The following is a 21,109-nucleotide window of genomic DNA, read 5'->3' on the forward strand; positions in this document are numbered from 1 at the left end:
CAGCAGATAAATGCCGTGGCCTCCTCCAGCTTCCACAATCTCTGCATGCTACCGAAGATCTTCAAATGGATCCTCATCGCATCCAGAAAGACGGTCATCCAAGCCATCATCACCAGCAGATTAGAGTACGGAAATGCCCTCTACGTCAGACTCCCCGCCCAGTCTTCCACCGCCTCCAGACCATCCAGAACGCAGCAGCAAGACTCGTTCTAGACCTCCCCAGAAGGACCCACATCACCCCCACCTCAGAGGTCTACACTGGCTGCGTGTGCACAAGAGGTGCGAATTAAAGGTTCTCACCATTGCATACAAAGCCCTCCACAACATCAGACCCAAGCTAATCAACAGCAGACTCTCCTTTCAATAGCCAACCACGAAGCTCCATCTGACAACTCTCGCCTTCGCTAATGTCCACAGAGTCTGCCGCAGCGGAGGGCGCGCCATTACCTACCTGGCTTCCTAGACCTGGAACCATCGGCCCCCCCACCCTTCCCCCACCTCACACCGCGCACACCCTCCTCAACTTCAGGAAAAAGCTCAAGACATGGCTCTTTGAGGAGTAGCTTGGACACACAGCGACAACAATGAGCACCTGGATACCCCCGGGGTGATAAGCCGCACTTTACAAATCCAATGATTGATTGATTTTATTTTGTTCACTGGACAAATATTTTCCTCTTAGAGAAATTCCATTTACCTACATGCCATGCAATTTTTGGAATATTGGCTGCCCATTTCCTGATAATGAATTTACTCCTACTACTGACGAGAGTAAATCTTCAATTGCTTCCGGGTGGCAATAGGCCTTGTGAATATTCTTAATCAAACCAAGAAACAACCACTTGCTACCAGTGGGAGCATGTTTACTCCCACATAACATTGCACCCTCAGTGGTGTTATGTAAAATGATGAGGACCCCCAGTCGAATATGTTGGGGGGCTCCTGAGACTCCATTAACTTGCAGAAATTCAAGGCCATAGGCTGAATAAGCGAGGTGTGTGGCACTGCAGCGCACAGGCCACGGGGCCTGTGTTACGCCCCTATGCACTATGCTGGGGTAATATGTGTGAGTAAATTGAGGAGTGCCCATAGATTTGCACTCATAAAGTAAGACATCTCCACATGTAAATCGAAGTTGCACACTTACAACTGAAAGGGGTCCTGTGTATCTGTAGGCTACTCTCAGTCCATGAGATACATTGTGCGCCTAAAAACGCACAAAGAAACAATGACTTTGCCACATCTTGCTATTAGGTGCTGGTGACGACCAAGCACACTCTTGGTCTGTCCCCCTCACCCTCGACTGTTATGTCCAAGACAGCATGGCCGGGCTGAGGTCCGTGGAAGTTAAATTGACTCCAAAGGCTACATCTTCCCTGGAGATCTGAATTTCCACCTCAACGACCTCAGCGACACCACCACCAGTGTCCTTAACAGCATTAACAACATGAGACTAACCCATCTCATCACAGAACCCACCCACAATGCAGGACTCATGCTGGAGCCCATCATCACCTCCAGCATCAGGGTCAAGTACAATCCCATCACCAAACTCACCGCTCCATTGTACACTTCAACAACTCCAGCCCGACATCTCCACTGAAGCGGGAGCAAAGTATCAGACCCACATCATGCCCCAACACTGCATCAAATCCGGACCAAGTTGTCAAAAACTTCAACTCCTGGATCAAAAACTGCACCAACATCATTGCTCCTATCAAGACCAGCAGACACAGGAGATTCACCAAGCAGGCAAGATTGTACACCAAGGAACTGAGAATAGCAAATTGCTGCTGCAAGCAACTGGAAAGAAGATGGTGCAAGAGCAAGGACACCTCAAGCAGGACCTCCTTCAAAACCTCCCTCAACCTCTACCACTGGCTACTAGGAGAAACAAAGAGGAAAGCCCTAGCAGACCACATCGAGATCAGTTCAGACCACAGCAAAGAGCTCTTCAGCATCATCAGGGAGTTCGCCAACCCCACAACCACAGAAAACATCACTCCCTCCCAAGAACTATGTGACCAACTTGCCAACTTTTACCAAAACAAGATCACCACCATCTATAAGAACATCAAACCCCAGCTCAGGCCCTCCGATGTCCTCGACATAATCACCGAAATCAACACGGACCACTGACTTACCTGATGGGACCAGCTCATCCCCCAACCAGGACACCACAACCATCATGTACTTTATTCACTTAAGATCCCCCACAGACCTCTGCCTGCACCTCCTTTTCAACCTCAGAAGCCGCAGGATCAGCAGCGATCTTACCACCGTCTTTAACTCCTCCCTTGCCATGATGACTTTTTCCGAAGACTGGATACATGCAGAAGTCAAGCAACTCCTCAACAAACCACCTGCCGACCCGAGCAAACTCAAAAACTACTGCCCCATCTCCCTTCTCCACCAAATTCCAGGAAAAGGCCATCAACTATCAACTCACAAAATATCTTCAGCAGAAGCTTCTCATATACACCTCCCAATCTAGATTCCGCATCGACCCCAGCACTGACACTGGCTTGATCGCACTCACCGATGATGTCAGAGTCCTCCTCGGCCAAGGAGAAACAGCGACTCTGATCTTCCTCAACTTCTCAGCTCCCTTTGACACTGTATCTCATTACAGCCTGATCAGAAGTCTGCATTACATCAATATCCATTGAAACGCTCTCAAGTGAACTGCCTCAGGTGGACTCCCTCATTCCTCACCGGAAAAATGCAGAAGGTCCACCTGCCTCCATTCACCTCTGAACCCAAGGACATCATCTGCAGTGTCCCTCAAGGATCCTCCCTCAACTGCACCCTCTTCAACACTTACATGACCCTGTGGCCAACATCGTCAGATTCCACGGACTAAACATCGTATCCTATGCAGATGATACCCAGCTCATCCTCTCACCTTTACGATCCCACCAAGACAAGAACCAACTTCCACATGTGCATGATGAGCATCATCAACTGCCTGAAGCTCAACACTGACAAAACGGAAGCGCTTATCTTCAGCAACAACACCACCTCTTGAAATGACTCCTGATGGCCCTTGGAAGTAGAACCATCACCCAAACCAACCGACCACGCCAGAAACCTCGGCATAATCCTGCACAGCAAACTGCCCATGAAGTCTCAGATCACCGCTGTCGCGTCTGCCTGCTTCCGTACACTTTGCATGTTACACAGAGTCTTCCATTGGCTCCCCCTGAACACTAGACGTACAGCCAACTCAGGCCCTAATCACCAGCCGATTAGACTATGGCAATGCACTCTACACTAGGATCACCACACATCTTCTGTAGAGACTCCAGACCATACAGAACTCTGCTGTCGGACTCATCTTCAAGGTCCCCAGACAGACCCACATCGTCCCCCACCTTAGAAAACTCGGCTGGCTCCCATACAGAAGAGATGCCAATTCAAACCGATGATCCACGCCTACAAAGCACCACACTACCCAAGACCAGCCTACATCAATCATCGCCTGAACTTCCACCACCCTACCAGACAACTACGCTCCACTTCCCTCCCACTTGCCCACACCCACCACATCCACGGAAGCAACAGCAGAGGACACTCCTTCTCCACCTCATGGCGAAATCCTGGAACGGCCTCCCTCTGAGCTACGGACCTCACCTCTCTGCTGGAATTCCAGAGAGCACTGAAGACCCGGCAGTTCAACTGAGTCACCTGAACCATCAGGAGCCTGAATACCGTCTTGGGTGATAAGTCGAGCTATATAAATCCACCCGATTGATTAAAGGGGTGTCCTGTGCGGACGTCCGAAGCCGACAGTCCGGTGTGTGCCCCTAGCACACTGCTACTGCTGGCGGTGCTGTGGCAACCACCAGCAGGAGGAGGAACCTATATATATATATATATATATATATATATATATATGAGAACAAACCTTACAAGGGGTGGAAACATGTAAACAAGCTACTCCTTGAGCTGTATCACCTGACATGTGAGCGGCGTGAAGTAGCTAATGGTGATTTGTTGTTTTAGGGAGCACCAACTTCACCCAGCCGGGTTTCAGTGCGCTACAACAGTACAACACAGAGCCGGCTCTACATCTGGCAAGAGTTACGGATGAATAAAGAAGTCCAGTACATGGGAAGTATACAATACTACATCTGTGGTGAGAGGTACAAGGCTACCAACAGCGTAGATACATACATACGTGGTGAGAGGTACATAGTTGCCAACAGTGTAGATACACAACATTGTGGTGAAAGATACACAGTTTTAACACTGTAGATACATCTGTGGTGAGAGATACACAGTTACAATCAGTGAAGATACATACATATGAGATTAGAGGACCAAGGTTACCAACCTTGAAGATATATATATATGTGGTGAGAGATACATAGTTACCAACAGAGTATATACATACATATGTGGTGAGAGGTACAAGGTTACCAACAGTGTAGATACACAAACATGTGGCGAGAGGTACAGAGTTACCAACAGTGGAGATACACACACATGTGGCGAGAGGTAAAGAGTTACCAACAGTGTAGATACATACACATGTGGTGAGAGATACAGTTACCAACAGTGTAGATACACACACATGTGGTGAGAGATACAGTTACCAACAGTGTAGATACACACACATGTGGTGAGAGATACAGTTACCAACAGTGTAGATACACACACATGTGGTGAGAGATACAGAGTTACCAACAGTGGAGATACATACATATGTGGTGAGAGATACACAGTTACCAACAGTGGAGATACACACACATGTGGCGAGAGGTACAGAGTTACCAACAGTGTAGATACATACATCTGTGGTGAGAGATACAGAGTTCCTAGCAGCGTAGATACATAGACATGTGGTGAGAGATACAGTTACCAACAGTGTAGATACATACACATGTGGTGAGAGATACACAGTTACCAACGGTGGAGATACATACATATGTGGTGAGAGATACACAGTTACCAACAGTGGAGATACACACACATGTGGTGAGAGATACACAGTTACCAACAGTGGGGATACATACAAATGTGGTGAGAGATACACAGTTACCAACAGTGTAGATACACACACGTGATGAGAGGTACCGAGTTACCAACAGTGTAGATACATAAATATGTGGTGAGAGATACACAGTTACCAACAGTGTAGATACACACACGTGATGAGAGGTACCGAGTTACCAACAGTGTAGATACACAAACATGTGGTGAGAGGTACATAGTTACCAACAGTGTAGATACATACACATGTGGTGAGAGGTACAAGGTTACCAACAGTATATATACATACATATGTGTTGAGAGATACACAGTTACCAACAGTGTAGATACATACACATGTGGTGAGAGATACACAGTTACTAACAGTGTAGATACACACACGTGGTGAGAGGTACAGAGTTACCAACAGTGTAGATACACACACATGTGGTGAGAGATACACAGTTACCAACGGTGGAGATACATACATATGTGGTGAGAGATACACAGTTACCAACAGTGGAGATACACACACATGTGGTGAGAGATACACAGTTACCAACGGTGGAGATACATACATATGTGGTGAGAGATACACAGTTACCAACAGTGTAGATACATACACATGTGGTGAGAGATACACAGTTACCAACAGTGGGGATACATACAAATGTGGTGAGAGATACACAGTTACCAACAGTGGAGATACATACACATGTGGTGAGAGATACACAGTTACTAACAGTGTAGATACACACACGTGGTGAGAGGTACAGAGTTACCAACAGTGTAGATACACACACATGTGGTGAGAGATACAGTTACCAACAGTGTAGATACACACACATGTGGTGAGAGATACACAGTTACCAACGGTGGAGATACATACATATGTGGTGAGAGATACACAGTTACCAACAGTGGAGATACACACACATGTGGTGAGAGATACACAGTTACCAACAGTGGAGATACACACACATGTGGTGAGAGATACACAGTTACCAACGGTGGAGATACATACATATGTGGTGAGAGATACACAGTTACCAACAGTGGAGATACATAAATATGTGGTGAGAGATACACAGTTACCAACAGTGTAGATACACACACGTGATGAGAGGTACCGAGTTACCAACAGTGTAGATACACAAACATGTGGTGAGAGGTACATAGTTACCAACAGTGTAGATACATACACATGTGGTGAGAGGTACAAGGTTACCAACAGTATATATACATACATATGTGTTGAGAGATACACAGTTACCAACAGTGGAGATACATACACATGTGGTGAGAGATACACAGTTACTAACAGTGTAGATACACACACGTGGTGAGAGGTACAGAGTTACCAACAGTGTAGATACATACACATGTGGTGAGAGGTACATATTTACCAGAAGTGTAGATACAGACATATGCGGTGATAGATACACAGTTACTAACAGTGTAGATACACACACGTGATGAGAGGTACCGAGTTACCAACAGTGTAGATACACACACGTGATGAGAGGTACCGAGTTACCAACAGTGTAGATACACAAACATGTGGTGAGAGGTACATAGTTACCAACAGTGTAGATACATACACATGTGGTGAGAGGTACAAGATTACCAACAGTATATATACATACATATGTGTTGAGAGATACACAGTTACCAACAGTGTAGATACATACACATGTGGTGAGAGATACACAGTTACTAACAGTGTAGATACACACACGTGGTGAGAGGTACAGAGTTACCAACAGTGTAGATACATACACATGTGGTGAGAGGTACATATTTACCAGAAGTGTAGATACAGACATATGCGGTGATAGATACACAGTTACTAACAGTGTAGATACACAACTGACTGCCCCCGGCTGAGGTGCAGAAACCAGAAGAACCAATATTCTGATTTAAAGTCTAAGAGGCTGGCGGAGGGAGGGCGCAGCGGCCGGAAGTGAAGAATCACCCAGGAAGGAGATGCCTGAAAGTGGGACTAGACTGTGAGGTCCATGTGTTCCTCCCTCAGGGAGTAAGGTCTGACGGAGGATGTGGAAGGAGAGATTCCAAGACATGTCTCCCCCCCCCCAGCCACACTTGCTCCGTCTTCATCTCACTCGTGCATGTTCTTTTCACCCCGAAACCCTCCCATTGTCTCTGGTTTTCTCTGTTTATCTCCCCTTCTTTCACATTTTCTCTGGGCCAAAGCCTGTAAATAATTCCGGGTCCCCATCACACCGCATCAGGACCCGTCCTCAGCAACAACGGACACTGCAGCAATGCTTCAACCCACTGAGCTACCCTGCCAGGCCAAGGTCCGAAAACGTGGGTCTTTTTCTGTAGTTGCTTTAGGAAGGACGCGGTGCTACTCCGGTGATCAGTTCCCGGTTTTTGCTCTCGCAGTAAAAAGGACTTGAATACATGGACCCTGCGGTGTAGTTCGGATGGAGGGCACGTTGCATCTTGTGACGTGTCCCACCCCTTGGATCGCTGGACCCTCACGCCCCAATATTGGCAGAAGGTGCCCGACCCCTCCTTCTCCGCATCTTATGAAGATCACGCGGCTGACATTTCCGTTACCCCGCGGGGGCAGGAGGCGGCCATAGCCGGACATATTAGATTGTGCTGACGGATGACACCGGCGAGTCCTAAATGATACGATTTTAATACACTCCGTGGGGAGATAACGGATCTTTCCTCCCAGAGATCGGCACATCGCGCCGAGGTAATAGCTCTGCCGCTCTGGAAACCTGAGTGATTCACTGGCCCTCTCGGGGTGCGCAGAATATATTCAGGCCCACTGCAGTTATGCGGCAGGGGAGGATCGAATTATGCGGCAAGGCTGAGTAAATTATGCATCGAAAATGCACATTTTGAGTAGTGCTCCCGGTTTCATGGCATTTATTTTTAACATTTCGTCCTGTATTTATAAATATTCATTTTTGGCCACCTTATCGGTCCATGTCCACATTTATTTAACTGAGAAACATGTACTCATACTATGATGCCTGTTGCGTTTTAGCAAACTGAGCAGCCAAATATAGCAAACAACACCCACAGGTGAATCTTAGCAATTTAGTACAAATATATTTTAACATATGCCTGTATATAAAGATGTCTTAACCTGTTTTTTTAACTCCCCGTGCTGCCTATCTGCTCATAGGCTGTCTTGGAATTCACAACAGACAGCATGGAAAGTCACTCACTAGAAGCACAATTTTCAGTATTATTCCGCTTTTAAAAATAAATACAGACAGGAAACATTGTTTTCTGTCTGTATTTAGCTGTAAAAATCTGTAAAAATGGAAAACTGGGATCCTTAATTATGTGGCACATTTTGTAATAGAATTACTTCATTGTTTTGATATGTTTTGACTTGGCAACACTGTCTTAGCATTGGTAGCCCAAATATAGCAATAAACAACAGAGAGGTGACCAGTCCAGTTTTGCAAAGGGCCTTCCACTGCGCAACAACACGTTTCACTGCATTTTTAATAAAGTTTGAATCAGTTGAACTAGAAACATTTTTTTGTTAAAATCCGTAGACTATGTGACAGATGGGTTGTGTGGCAAATGCGGCAAAGCTATAATTATGCAAAATCGCAGGAGGCGCACAACCGCATAATTCCAGTGGCGTTGGATTTGTTTAGCGCACACCCATAGACCTGTAACCTGACGGATGGAGCCTTGCAGACCCGGGTTGGGCGGTTCTTGATCCGCCTTCAGGGAGAGGCTGGATTGATCCAGATTTAAAGAGGAGAAGTTCAGATTTCTCAAGAAATGGACATAATGCCACACAGCGCTCGTTCTCAGTGGCCTCTCTGAAGTTTAGGGAACCTGTCCTTTCTCGGCACATTGTTCACCGAAGGGCCACCACCCCACAATTGGCAGTTACCAGGGACTTAAGTGGAATATCCACCTTTTCTTTCGAACCCTTGTTTTAGGGCACTCCTGACCTGAGACTCCCCCCCCCAACATCCCTTTTAGCGCCTTGTTACAAGGACCTTCACTGCACCAGTCTGAGTGTAATAATCAAAAGGGGCAGGACTGCTCAGATACGGTCTCAGAGCTGAGTGTTGGAATAGACAACTACAGTATGCAACTTTATTATAAAGATGGGGCAGAAACTTCCAGCCAGGTGTAAAGTTTCTTCACCAGTATCCAAGTTCGCCACAGCAGTGGTGTTTGGGCAACCCTGTGCTCCAGTGTTGGGGTACTCACACGGCCGGCTTCAGGGCGCACACTAGTAGTAGCTGACCTCGAAGCAGGCACTGACCTCAGGAGGAGGGAGGTTCTATGTTTACCAATAACATTAAATAAAAGCAACTGCTGCAGAGCTCCTTGTGTGTCCAGCTTTCAGGCAGCAATAAACATGTCAGGATATCGCTTGTGATTAATGTTCCTGTTAAAGAGAGAGATTGAGTTTTGTCTAGTGGCAGTTTTGACTCCTCATAAAGTAGCGCAGAGGGTTAATATGCCTGCTGCAAAGAACAGATCTGTATTTTATGTCGCCAGCTGAGTGGATTAGTAAAGTCAGCCTTTACCAGGGCTTTAAAGAAAATAAAATGTATGTGAGAGAGGGGCTATGGAGAGTTAAGGGGCTCTTTTCCTGTGCAGCAGTGAAGGAATCTGAGGAGGAGGTCATGGGGAGCCCCAAAAAATATTTTTGCACAGGGCGGCACCAGCGCTAAATGAGTCCCTGGGTATTCAGCCCCCAACCCCACTTGCTGGGTTTGAGATTAGAAACCTTTCACCAAGACGGGCAGGAGAGGCTGCCTCAAGCATGCTTCAAGGGAGAGGATGGACCGGCCACTCAGGAGGGGAAACTAGAGGCGCCCTTGCATGCAGGAGATGCTGCTCAGAGGAAGAGGAGCCGTGCAGAGACCCTGGCTGGGATGAGTCAGACACCCACTGTGCACAAGGGTAGGACCACCACAGCCTGTGCACAAGGGGAGGACCACCACAGCCTGTGCACAAGGGCAGGGCTGCCACAGCCTGTGCACAAGGGGAGGACCACCACAGCCTGTGCACAAGGGCTGACCGCCACAGCCTGTGCACAAGGGCAGGACCACCACAGCCTGTGCACAAGCACTGGGACTTCACCGCAGCCCAGAGATGTTTTAAGGCCTGGGCAAAGTGGGCTTTGGCCCAGGGCCCCAGCCTTTCAGGGGCCTGATAGAGCCAGCTCTGTTCTGCAGAGGGACTTGCACTGATGACCTTGCATAATTCTTAAACAGATTGTTCTAAATACTGTTTTCCTTAAATTTATTTTTAATGTGGGTGATGTGGGAATCTATTGCAGACATTTTGCAAAGAAATGCATTTATGCTTAATCAACATTCATACAAAAATGTTATTTTAGATCAAAACTGGAGGGTGTCACAGAGATTATTTGCAGTAATATTAGGGCGGTGTGCCGATGCTGTGTTACAATGTTGAAAACACACACAAGTCTCTCGATTAATAGATGTAAAGAAATGTAGAGTTTGGACTGTGCCAATGCACTGTCAGTGACCCGGCCAAAGAGGGCACGAAAGAGCTCAAAAATTGCATCACAAATTCAAGCTGTTCCCAAAATATGTTGGGCCTAAGGCCCCTAAAATCCTTAAGGTGTCCCTGCCACGGCCTCCTTGACTGGCACTGGGGCTGCCTCTGCTCAGTCCAAGGCCCACCCTGTGCCACAGGGGCACATTGCACACCAGTGGGCATGGCCGGGGCAAGGTCTCGGCTCGCTGACCTATAGGGGCCATGAGGTGCCTACCTCTCCAGGACTGGTCTTAGTTGGTTCATTGAGTTCCGAGTTCTAACCCACACCACACCTCTGTGTAAGCCTTGAAGCTCCGGGCACCGTGGTAAAAGGCTGCCATCACCAAGTTCCGAGCCCAGCGACCCCCCTTTGCCCTGTGACCCCTGAATATTTTCCCACACTAGTGCTTCCGGTTACATCGAAAAGGCAACATGTGCCACTGAGATTATAATTTATAGCGCCAACAGCCCATGGCTCAGTCTACCCGCCTAACCCCGTTGGCACACCAGGAAGCGCCCATGAACAAGACGTCTGAAATAGCCCCGAACCTGTGACGCAAGGGGAGGCGGTGCGCCACCGGGGCAACGCAGCGAGGGCCTGGCAAGGCGCTGGGGTGCAGCGAGAAGGCAGTCTCCCCGCAAACGCTGTCTCTCTGATTTTCACGGCCCAAGAAAAATGTGTCTAACCACAGAAAGGCAAAGACGATTAGCGCCTCGAAGATTAATACGGCCGACTCTGGGGACAAAGGGGTGGTATTCTGAGCCACCGCACTGATGCCTCTGAAAGCGCTGGCAGTCCTGAGAAGCGTCTTTTTTCTGGGCCCGCTCTTTAAAGGGTCATACATTACCCGGAGGACACCCATACAAGCCGCTACTAGGCGCGAATGCGAATTTGTGTGTACAAACGGGGGGCTCTCCATCACAGTCCATTGAAATAATGGGGAGCCCTTCTAAAGCAGCATGTTGCGCCTATTAACCACCGCACAAAGCATGGGGACTGCTGCTGATGGATGGGGGGTTACCATAGAGACCCCGCAGAGCAGGGCTGCACCCCCCAGTCGACAATAGGAGAGGCTTGTGAAGGCTGTGGGCTCAAGATGGCCAGTTCACATCAAACGAACTGGGGCAACAATGCGCCGTCTGGGCTAATAGGGCAGAAGCAATGGGTTAGGTTGAAGATAGCTGAGTGGGTGGTGCCCTCGCTGCGGGCATCTGGCAAGAGCCAATATGTCCCATGTGGAGACCACGGAGGCTTTCTTTCACCCGTCGAAATTAAAAATAAACAAACTGAGATTGGAAGATTTTATAATTCTCATTTAAGCACAAGTGAGCGAATTGAGGTGTGCACTAATTAAAGTGTAATTGTTATTTTTCGTTTAAAGTGTAATGCCATCTTTCGTTCATGATTGGCTTTCATATTTAAAGGGGTCAGCCACTGTAGAAAAAAATAGATTTATTTTCCCAGTGTGACCTCTTTTACAACCACCAGCAATAGGCGTTCTAGAATGTTGCTTTGATTGGTGACGTCAGCTGAGGTTCTGAGCTCTATTGTGACATCATTCACCGGATGGCCCCTTTAAAGCCTTAGTGGTCTCTTTATGGAGTAAATCACCGGGGTCCCTGAAACGTCGATTGGGTTGGTGCATAGTCAGTTTAATTTTTAAGGGTCAATAGACAAGAACCCGACACTCACTCCCAGAACAGTCGCCGATTAAATAGAGGGCACCAGTCTGTCCTGCAATCAACCATTATGTCATTATTGGCCAATCACTTGCTTTTGACAAATGTATTATTTAGAGGGAATGAGGTGCGCCAGAATTTCAGGATATTAAGATTAGAAAACTGCAATAGTAGTGTGTTTTGTATAGCACTTGATCCCAGCCCTGACATTTCCAAGCACTGTAGTTAAAAAAGTGGTAATACTATCCAGTTAAATGTCGGTGTATTACCAACCTTCGAAGGATGAAATTCCGAGTTGACCTTATCGATATTCGAACTTGTGAAAGGTCTATCACCCCTATCTCAGTGACTTGTTAACCTCACTAAGGGCCTGATTACAACTTTGGCGGAGAGTGTTAATCCGTCCCAAATGTGACTGATATACCACCCGCCGTATTACGAGTCCATTATATCCTACGGAACTTGTAAAACGGTGGGTGGAATATCCGTCACATTTAGGACGGACTAACACCCTCTGCCAAAGTTGTAATCAGGCCCTAAGTCATTCTGTTAATTACATGAAATGGGCTCTGTGTGCACATCTACATTTTTACACGAATGTGCAAGAGGCTGAACCTATGAGTGTAAATTCACTTATCCAGTGCTTTAAAGGTGAATTTGCACTTGTGAGCTAATTTACTCCTATATATCAGCTCTACATGGTGTCACACATGAGTAAACCATCCTATAGGGCTGCATGTGAGAATTCCAAGGGTCCAGACAGGAAAGTTTTCAGAACATCTACAGCCTTAGGAGTTTCTGGATAGTCACAAACTCCTTTATAACCCATTATCACAGTAGAAAGAATTGCCGATTTACTCCTACGAAGGGCAGGAGTAAAGAATAAATCAATTTCACAAATGGGAAGGTAAAGACCGCAAACTTGGTGTGGGTATATAGAAAGGAGTTTGTTTATGGGGAAAAATATTTTCCCTAAGGAAAGAAAAACAATAAATAACAGTCATTTGTGCAATCTATGCCTATATTTCCAACACACAGCCTTTTCAGAAGTATTCTAGGAAACTTTGGGGGGGGAGGGCATTTGCACCCATGCAAAAGAGTAAACAAACAGGCACAGGTGTGCTTTATTTTATTATTGAACATACTAACTGTAAATAGGAATAATTTGCACAGTCGGTTGTTACTCGATAGGTTTGCGTGGCCTGGCTCACTGTGACCATGTTGAGCTCCAATGGATTTAGACAATGTTTCAAAATTCAAAAGATCAGGTTCAAATCTCAGTTGAGTCTAGCGCATGTTGGATTGAAAATGCAAATATTTCGGGATGTGCACTTTGTAAGTAGACAGTACAGCATGGCCGCCAGACATGGCACAGAATATACTCATACCAAATGCTTCTGTGCAAGTGTTATGTCCAATATAAAAACGTCTCCTTCATTTGAACACTCTTGTACATTGTAAGGAGACCTGGGGAAAACTGTAATAGTTTTTGATATGTTTTGGAGCCATCTCATCATCACTAAGGACATCTTGGGTTAAGATAAGGGGTGGGCAGAACTCACGCAGTTTCACTCTGCGGAATTCTGTGGGTTACATGAAAACTCCACGAGATTCCATGAAGTTCTGTGAGCTATCGGAATAAGGCATGTTGTGATGCTCCCACTGATTTGTAGCGCCAGAAGCTCATTCTGCACTGAAAATTCAGTGCAAACGACATCATACGGGGAACCAGAAGGTGCTGCTTCTTGAGTTGATTTTGCTGTTTCTTGAGTAGAATTTTTTGCAACTCTCCGAGTTGGGGAACTCTTGCAGGTGCCCTCCTAGTGACCAAAAATTGCACAAGGGGACACCACATCGCGCTCGTCTTAGCGTTGAGAAGCTGCATGCGAGAAAAAAACTTCACCATGCGGTGGTCGATCGAACTTGGTCTGAACTCCGTGTTACATGCGTAACGCAGAGTGGCTGAAACTCCACCATCTCTGCTGGCAGAGTGGAATTTATTGCCCACCCCTGGTCGGAATACTGTTAGACATTCAGAGACAACTAGCCTAAGTTCATGGTGGTGAGGCCCTTGAGAGTAGTAAGCTAAGAGGGACACTCTGACTACGGAAAGTCATCACTTTGAATCTCTCCACGCTGTGACCAATAATCGCTATATTGATCCATTCCTCCATCTCTAGTGGAAGCAGAAGATAACGTCTCAAGCATCCAGTCAACATGTACATCTTACAGAAACCTTCAGCCAATCAAGACAATCTTACAAATTACAGACCTATCACCGAGCTACCTAGTGTTGCTAAGTCACTGGAAACAGTTGTCACCCACTGAATCTCTGCTCACCTGGAATCAATTTGACTATTCAGCGCCTTTCAATAATGCCTATCTTTTTATATTCAGAGTTCTCTGCCCGACTGCACAATCCCTGCACTTGTAAACTTACTATTAAAATGCAGTTTTTTGTATTCCAAAACAAACGTAAATTTACACAAAAGTAAGTTTACCTTTGTGAATCAGGCACCACGTTATCAATGCCTCAGAAACACAAAAACAGTTTTCAGAACAACATGGCAGGCAGTGAAAAGTAAGTCAAGTTGTTTGTATTATGTTAAACATGGCTGGCAAATTTTAGTGGTTTGTGAAGAAAAGATGGATAGATAGATAGATAGATAGATAGATAGATAGATAGATAGATAGATAGATAGATAGATAACCATATAGCGATCAATGACCACATACTTGCAAAAAGAGGTAAAAGGAGACTAGTTAAGAAACTGAATATATTTTCGGCATAGAAGTTGGTAAATCCTCTGCCAGTGGTACAAGCCATAGGGCAGCACCTCTGCATTAAGAATTACACAGCCACTAAACATAAGTCTCCCCACAGGTTGGTAAGCCGGCAGTGGCCACCCACCACACGAAGCAGGGAGCCCTTCTAATGGAGCAACAAAAATATGGAGAACCCTTAGTGGGTGCAAAAACTGCTGAGTTCACTAAGGGAAAACCAACAGGATCTGTTTGGACAAATGAACAAGCATTGGCAAATGCAATAGATCTTGCCTCTATTAGGAGCTATTTGGCTTTTCCAATGTGTTTTAGCCATGTTGTACACTAGCGTGGCTGCTATTGAGCTTAGTGGCATAGAGGAGAGTGGCGTTGAGTGGCATAGAGTGTAGTAGCGTGGAGTAGCATAGAATGGCGTGTCATAGAGTGAGTGCCCTAGAGTGGAGTAGCGTACAAGGGGTGTTGTAGAGTAGAGTGCTGCAGTGTTGTAGAATACAGTGGTGCAGAGTAGACTAGAGTGGCCTAGAGTGCAGTGGCGGAGTTTACAGTACAGTAGCATAGAGTAGAGATCAGTGGTGTAGAATGCAGTGTTGCAGAGTGGAGTGCCAGAGTGCAGTGTCAGAGAGTAGAGTGGCATAGAATACAGTTGCATAAAGTGGAATGCGATGGAGTAGAGTGGAATTCTGAAGAGTAGGGTGGCCTAGAGAGTAGTGGCGTAGAGTGCACTGGCGTAGAGTGCAGTAGAGTGATGCAGAGTAGAGTGAAGTGGCATAGAGGAGAGTGGCGTGGAGTGGCATAGAGTGTAGTAGCGTGGAGTAGCATAGAGTGGCGTGTCATAGAGTGAGTGCCCTAGAGTGGAGTAGCGTAGAAGGGGTGTTGTAGAGTAGAGTGCTGCAGTGTTGTAGAATACAGTGGTGCAGAGTAGACTAGAGTGGCCTAGAGTGCAGTGGCGGAGAGTACAGTAGAGTGGCATAGAGTAGAGAGCAGTGGTGTAGAATGCAGTGGTGCAGATTAGAGTGGTGTAGAGTAGACTAGAGTGGCCCAGAGTGCAGTGGCGGAGAGTACAGTAGAGTGGCACAGAGTAGAGAGCAGTGGTGTAGAATGCAGTGGTGCAGAGTGGAGTGCCAGAGTGCAGTGTCGGAGAGTAGAGTGGCATAGAATACAGGTGCATAAAGTGGAATGCGATGGAGTAGAGTGGAATTCTGAAGAGTAGGGTGGCCTAGAGAGTAGTGGTGTAGAGTGCACAGTGATGCAGAGTAGAGTGAAGTGGCATAGACCTCAGTGGCCAAGAGTGCAGTGTTGCAGAGTAGAGTGTCGTAGAGTGCACTGGTGCAGAGTAGAGTGGCATAGAGTGCATTGGCATAGTGTAGAGTGGCACAGAGTAGAGGGACTTAGAGGACAGTGATGCAAAGTAGAATAGAGTGGTGTAGAGTGCAGTGAGGTAGAGTGCAATTTGTAGAGTGTAGTGGCATACAGTGTGGTGGCGTAGAGTGCACTGATGTAGAGTATAGTGGCATAGAGTGCAGTGGCACAGAGAAGCTTGGCATAGAGTGCAGTGGTATAGCGTAGAGTGGCGTAGAGTGCAGTGGCACAGAGTAGAGTGGTACAAAGTAGAGTATAGTGGTGTGGAGTGCAGTGGCATAGAGTGAAGTTGCACAGTGTGGAGTGAAGTGGTCTAGAGTCGAGTGGCACAGATTGCAGTGGTGCAGAGTAGATTAGTGTGGCGTAGAATGTTCAGGCAGAGTGCAGTGGTGCTGACTGAAGTGGTGCAGAGGAGATTATAGTGGCGTTGAATGTTCTGACAGTGCAATGGTGTGGATGTGCACAAAGTGCAGTGGTGCAGAGTAGGTTAGAGCGGTGTAGAATGTTCTGGCATAAAGTGCAGTGGCATACAGTGGAGTGGCGCAGAATACAGTGGTGCACAGTAGATTAGAGTGGCGTAGAATGTTCAGGCATAAAGTGCAGCGGCGCAGATTAGATTAGAGTGGCATATAATGTTCAGGCATAGAGTGTAGTGGTGCAGATTGCAGTGGTGCAGAGTAGATTAGAGTGGCGTAGAATGTTCAGGCATAGAGTGCAGTGGCGTAGAGTGCAGTGGTGCTGAGTGCAGTGGTGCAGAGTAGGTTAGAGTGGTGTAGAATGTTCAGGCATAGAGTGCAGTGGTGCTGAGTGAAGTGGTGCAGAGTGCAGTGGTGCAGAGTAGATTAGAGTGGCATAGAATGTTCAGGCATAGAGTGCAGTGGTGCTGAGTGCAGTGGTGCAGAGTAGATTAGAGTGGCGTTGAATGTTCTGACAGTGCAGTGGCGTGGAGTTGCGCAGAGTGCAGTGGTGCAGAGTAGGTTAGAGTGGTGTAGAATGTTCTGGCATAAAGTGCAGTGGCATAGAGTGGAGTGGCGCAGAATACAGTGGTGCACAGTAGATTAGAGTGGCATAGAATGTTCTTGCATAGAGGGCAGTGGTGAAGAGTGGAGTGGTGCAGAGTGCACTGTTGCAGAGTACAGTGGTGTGGATTGGCATAGAGTACAGTGGTGTAGGGTAGAGTACATTTGGGTAGAGTGGTGTGGTGTAGAGTGTAGAATGGAGTGGTCTAGACTGGAGTGGTGTAGAGTGCAGTGGCGAAGGGTGCTGTTGTGCTGAATAGTTTAGAGTGGCGCACAGTAGAGTAGAGAGAAGTGGAGTGCAGTGACGCAGAGTGGAGTGGCATAGAGTGGTGTGGTGTAGAGTGCAGTGGCGTGGAGTGGTGCAGAGTAGAGTGCAGTGGCGTGGAGTGGTGCAGAGTAGAGTGCAATGGTAGAGCGTACAGTGGCGTAGAGTGCAGTGGCACAGAGTACAGTGGTGCTAAGTAGGGTAGAGAGAAGTAGAGTGATGTAGCATAGAGTGCAGTGGCATAGAGTGGAGTGGTGCAGAGTAGAGTGCAGTGACACAGAGTGGAGTGGCATAGCGTGGTGTAGAGTGGAGTGGCATAGCGTGGTGTGGTGTAGAGTGCAGTGGCATAGCGTGTTGTGGTGTAGAGTGCAGTGGCGTGTAGTGGTGCAGAGCAGAGTGGAGTGGCATAGTGTGGTGTAGAGTGCAGTGGCATGGAGTGGTGCAGAGCAGAGTGGAGTGGCGTAGAGTGGAGTATTCATGGTGTGGTAGCACACTGCCATTACAGACAGCACATTTTTAATTGAAATGATGACTACATTTGCACAGACACAGTTTTACTGATATAATTATACAGTGCACAAACGACAAAGTAAGGAAAGGTCATCACCTATTCTATTGATTTGATATTAAAATAATTGTTTCTACCACACTTCAAAATGACAAAATAATGCTTTATTTGTGCTTTCCTAATTCTGATGTATTCTGAAATAACAGCACAGTTAATTTACAGACATTTAAACTTTGTTGTGTGCTAGAGAAAAAAACCCTTTCTTTCACAGCAAGACTGTGACATAAATCCTCTCACTTTGAAGTCAGATAAAGAAAATTAAACACCAAGCTCCCTCTGGAGACAGAGCCTGACATTTCACCTCTGTCTTTGAACGCACAGCAAATGTGACAAGATGAGAAAAAGATTTTAAAAACTGTTTACTGAAAAGGAGCACTTGGAAGGATACAGTAAATAAGCATGGCTCTACGCGATGGAGAACCCAAGCCCAACTGCCTAAAACAAATAAAGCCAGCAAATAAAAAGTAAGCTAATGTGAGCTTCAAACCACAAAGCCAAAGGTAAGCAATTGGTGGGGTTCATTCCTTGGGAAGTTTTCCGAGTTTCTCCAAGATGGCTTTAGCAAAGCAAAGAGCTGCGCTGTCTGGTAGGCTTGGATCTAAAAAGAACACGGTGATGCAGCTGTCCCAAAAGGGCTGACGGATACTTTCATGCCCCGCTAGCCTGTTAGCCCTACGCCAACCCTAACCCCAATCCTACCCAGTTTTCTTTCCCCATTCGATTTACAGTGCGTATTTTACTTTTTTTTTTGTAAAATTGTTCATGTGACACCGATCATTCCTCATCTGGACAATGACAAGTGGGAGAGTTGTATTTTCTTTTCCTCCCTGGAAACAAAATTTTACCCACCTTTTGCTGGATTAGCTTTTCACCTGCATGTAGAATGGAAAAAATAAGGAAAAACCTTAGTAAATGTTGGCAAAGTTGGAACTTCAAGGGTGTTCATGTGACTTTACGGTAGCACTCCGCCTTTAACACCCTCTGCACTTAAGGCACATTTACTCATGCAGAAAGCTCCACCAAAAGACGTTTCCGCATGAGTAAGTGGAATGTCCTTTTATAAAATCAACAGATCCTAACACTGAGAATCATGATTTGGAATTTACAATAATTAATTCAAGATATTTTGTGCTTAAGTGACACTCGTGCGCATAAGATTTCACTAAAGAGGTCTCCAACCCTTTTTGTGCCATTGTTAGTGTTGAATACATCTGAATGGGAATAAACTATTTCTTTCCACAATATGAGGTCAATGTGGGTGCTTTAAACGGGCAGGTACTGGCCGGTACCCACACTTCTTTAATTTGAAAGGGAGAGTACCTACACGTCTCAGCACAGCACAGTTAATGGTAGAGCACTGGCACTTCTCAGCACATGTAATGGGAGAGTACCCACACTTCTCAGCACATTTAATGGGAGAGTACCTGCACTTCTCAGGACTGCTGCAGCACATTTAATGGTAGAGCACTGGCACTTCTCAGCACATTTAATGGAAGAGTACCTGCACTTCTCAGCACTGCTACAATGCATTTAATGGGAAGAGTACACACAGTTCTCAGCAGTGCTTTAGTACATTTAGTGGGAAAGTACCAGCACTTCCCATCACTACTACAACACATTTAATAGGAGTGTACCAGCACTTCTCAGCACTACTACAATGCATTTAATAGGAGAGTACCTACACTTTTCAGCACATTTATTGGGAGAGGACCTGCACTTCTCAGCACATTTAATGGGAGAGTACCTGCACTTCTGAGCACTGCTTCAATGCATTTAATGGGAGGGTACCAGCACTTCTCAGCACTACTACAATGCATTTAATAGAAGAGTACCTACACTTTTCAGCACATTTAATGGGAGAGGACCTGCACTTCTCAGCACATTTAATGGGAGAGTACCTGCACTTCTGAGCACTGCTGCAGCATATTTAATGCGAGAGTACCAGCACTGCTACAGTACATTTAATGGGAGTGTACCAGCACTTCTCAACACGGCTGCAATACATGTAACGGGAGAGAACTAACACTTCTCAGTACTGCTACAGTGCATGTAATGGGGTAGAACCATCACTTCTCAGCACTGCTACAGCGCATTGAATGGGAAAGTACCGGCACTTCTCAGCAGTGCTGTAGTATATTTAATGGGAGAGTACCAACACTTCTCAGTACTGCTACAGTGCATGTAACAGCAGAGAACCAGCACTTCTCAGCACTGCTACAGTGCATTGAATGGGAAGAGTACCTGCACTTCTCAGCAGTGCTGTAGTACATTTAATGGAAGAGTACCAGTGCTTCTCAGTACTGCTGCAGCATATTTAATGCGAGAGTACCAGCACTGCTACACTACATTTAATGGGAGTGTACCAGCACTTCTCAACACTGCTTCAATACATTTAACGGGAGAGAACCATCACTTCTCAGCACTGCGACAGTGCATGTAATGGGAGAGAACCATCACTTCTCAGCGCTGCAACAGTGCATGTAACGGGAGAGAACCATCACTTCTCAGCACTGCTACAGTGCATGTAACGGAAGAGAATCAACACTTCTCAGCACTGCTACAGTGGATGTAATGGGAGAGAACCATCACTTCTCAGCACTGCTACAGTGCATTGAATGGGAAAGTACCAGCACTTCTCAGCAGTGCTGTAGTATATTTAATGGGAGAGTACCAGCACTTCTCAGTACTGCTTCAGCACATTTAATGCAAGAGTACCAGCACTTCTCAGCACTGTTTCAATGCATTTAATGGGAGAGAACCTGCACTTCTCAGCACTGCTGCAGTACATTCAATGGGAGAGTACCTGCACTTCTCAACACTGCTGCAGTACATTTAATGGAACAGTACCAGTGCTTCTCAGCACTGCTGCAGCTCGTTTAAATTGAGAGTACCTGCACTTCTCAGTACTGCTGCAGCACATTTAATTTG

Source organism: Pleurodeles waltl, chromosome 10, assembly GCF_031143425.1.
Source record: "Pleurodeles waltl isolate 20211129_DDA chromosome 10, aPleWal1.hap1.20221129, whole genome shotgun sequence".
Classification (NCBI taxonomy): Eukaryota; Metazoa; Chordata; class Amphibia; order Caudata; family Salamandridae; genus Pleurodeles; species Pleurodeles waltl.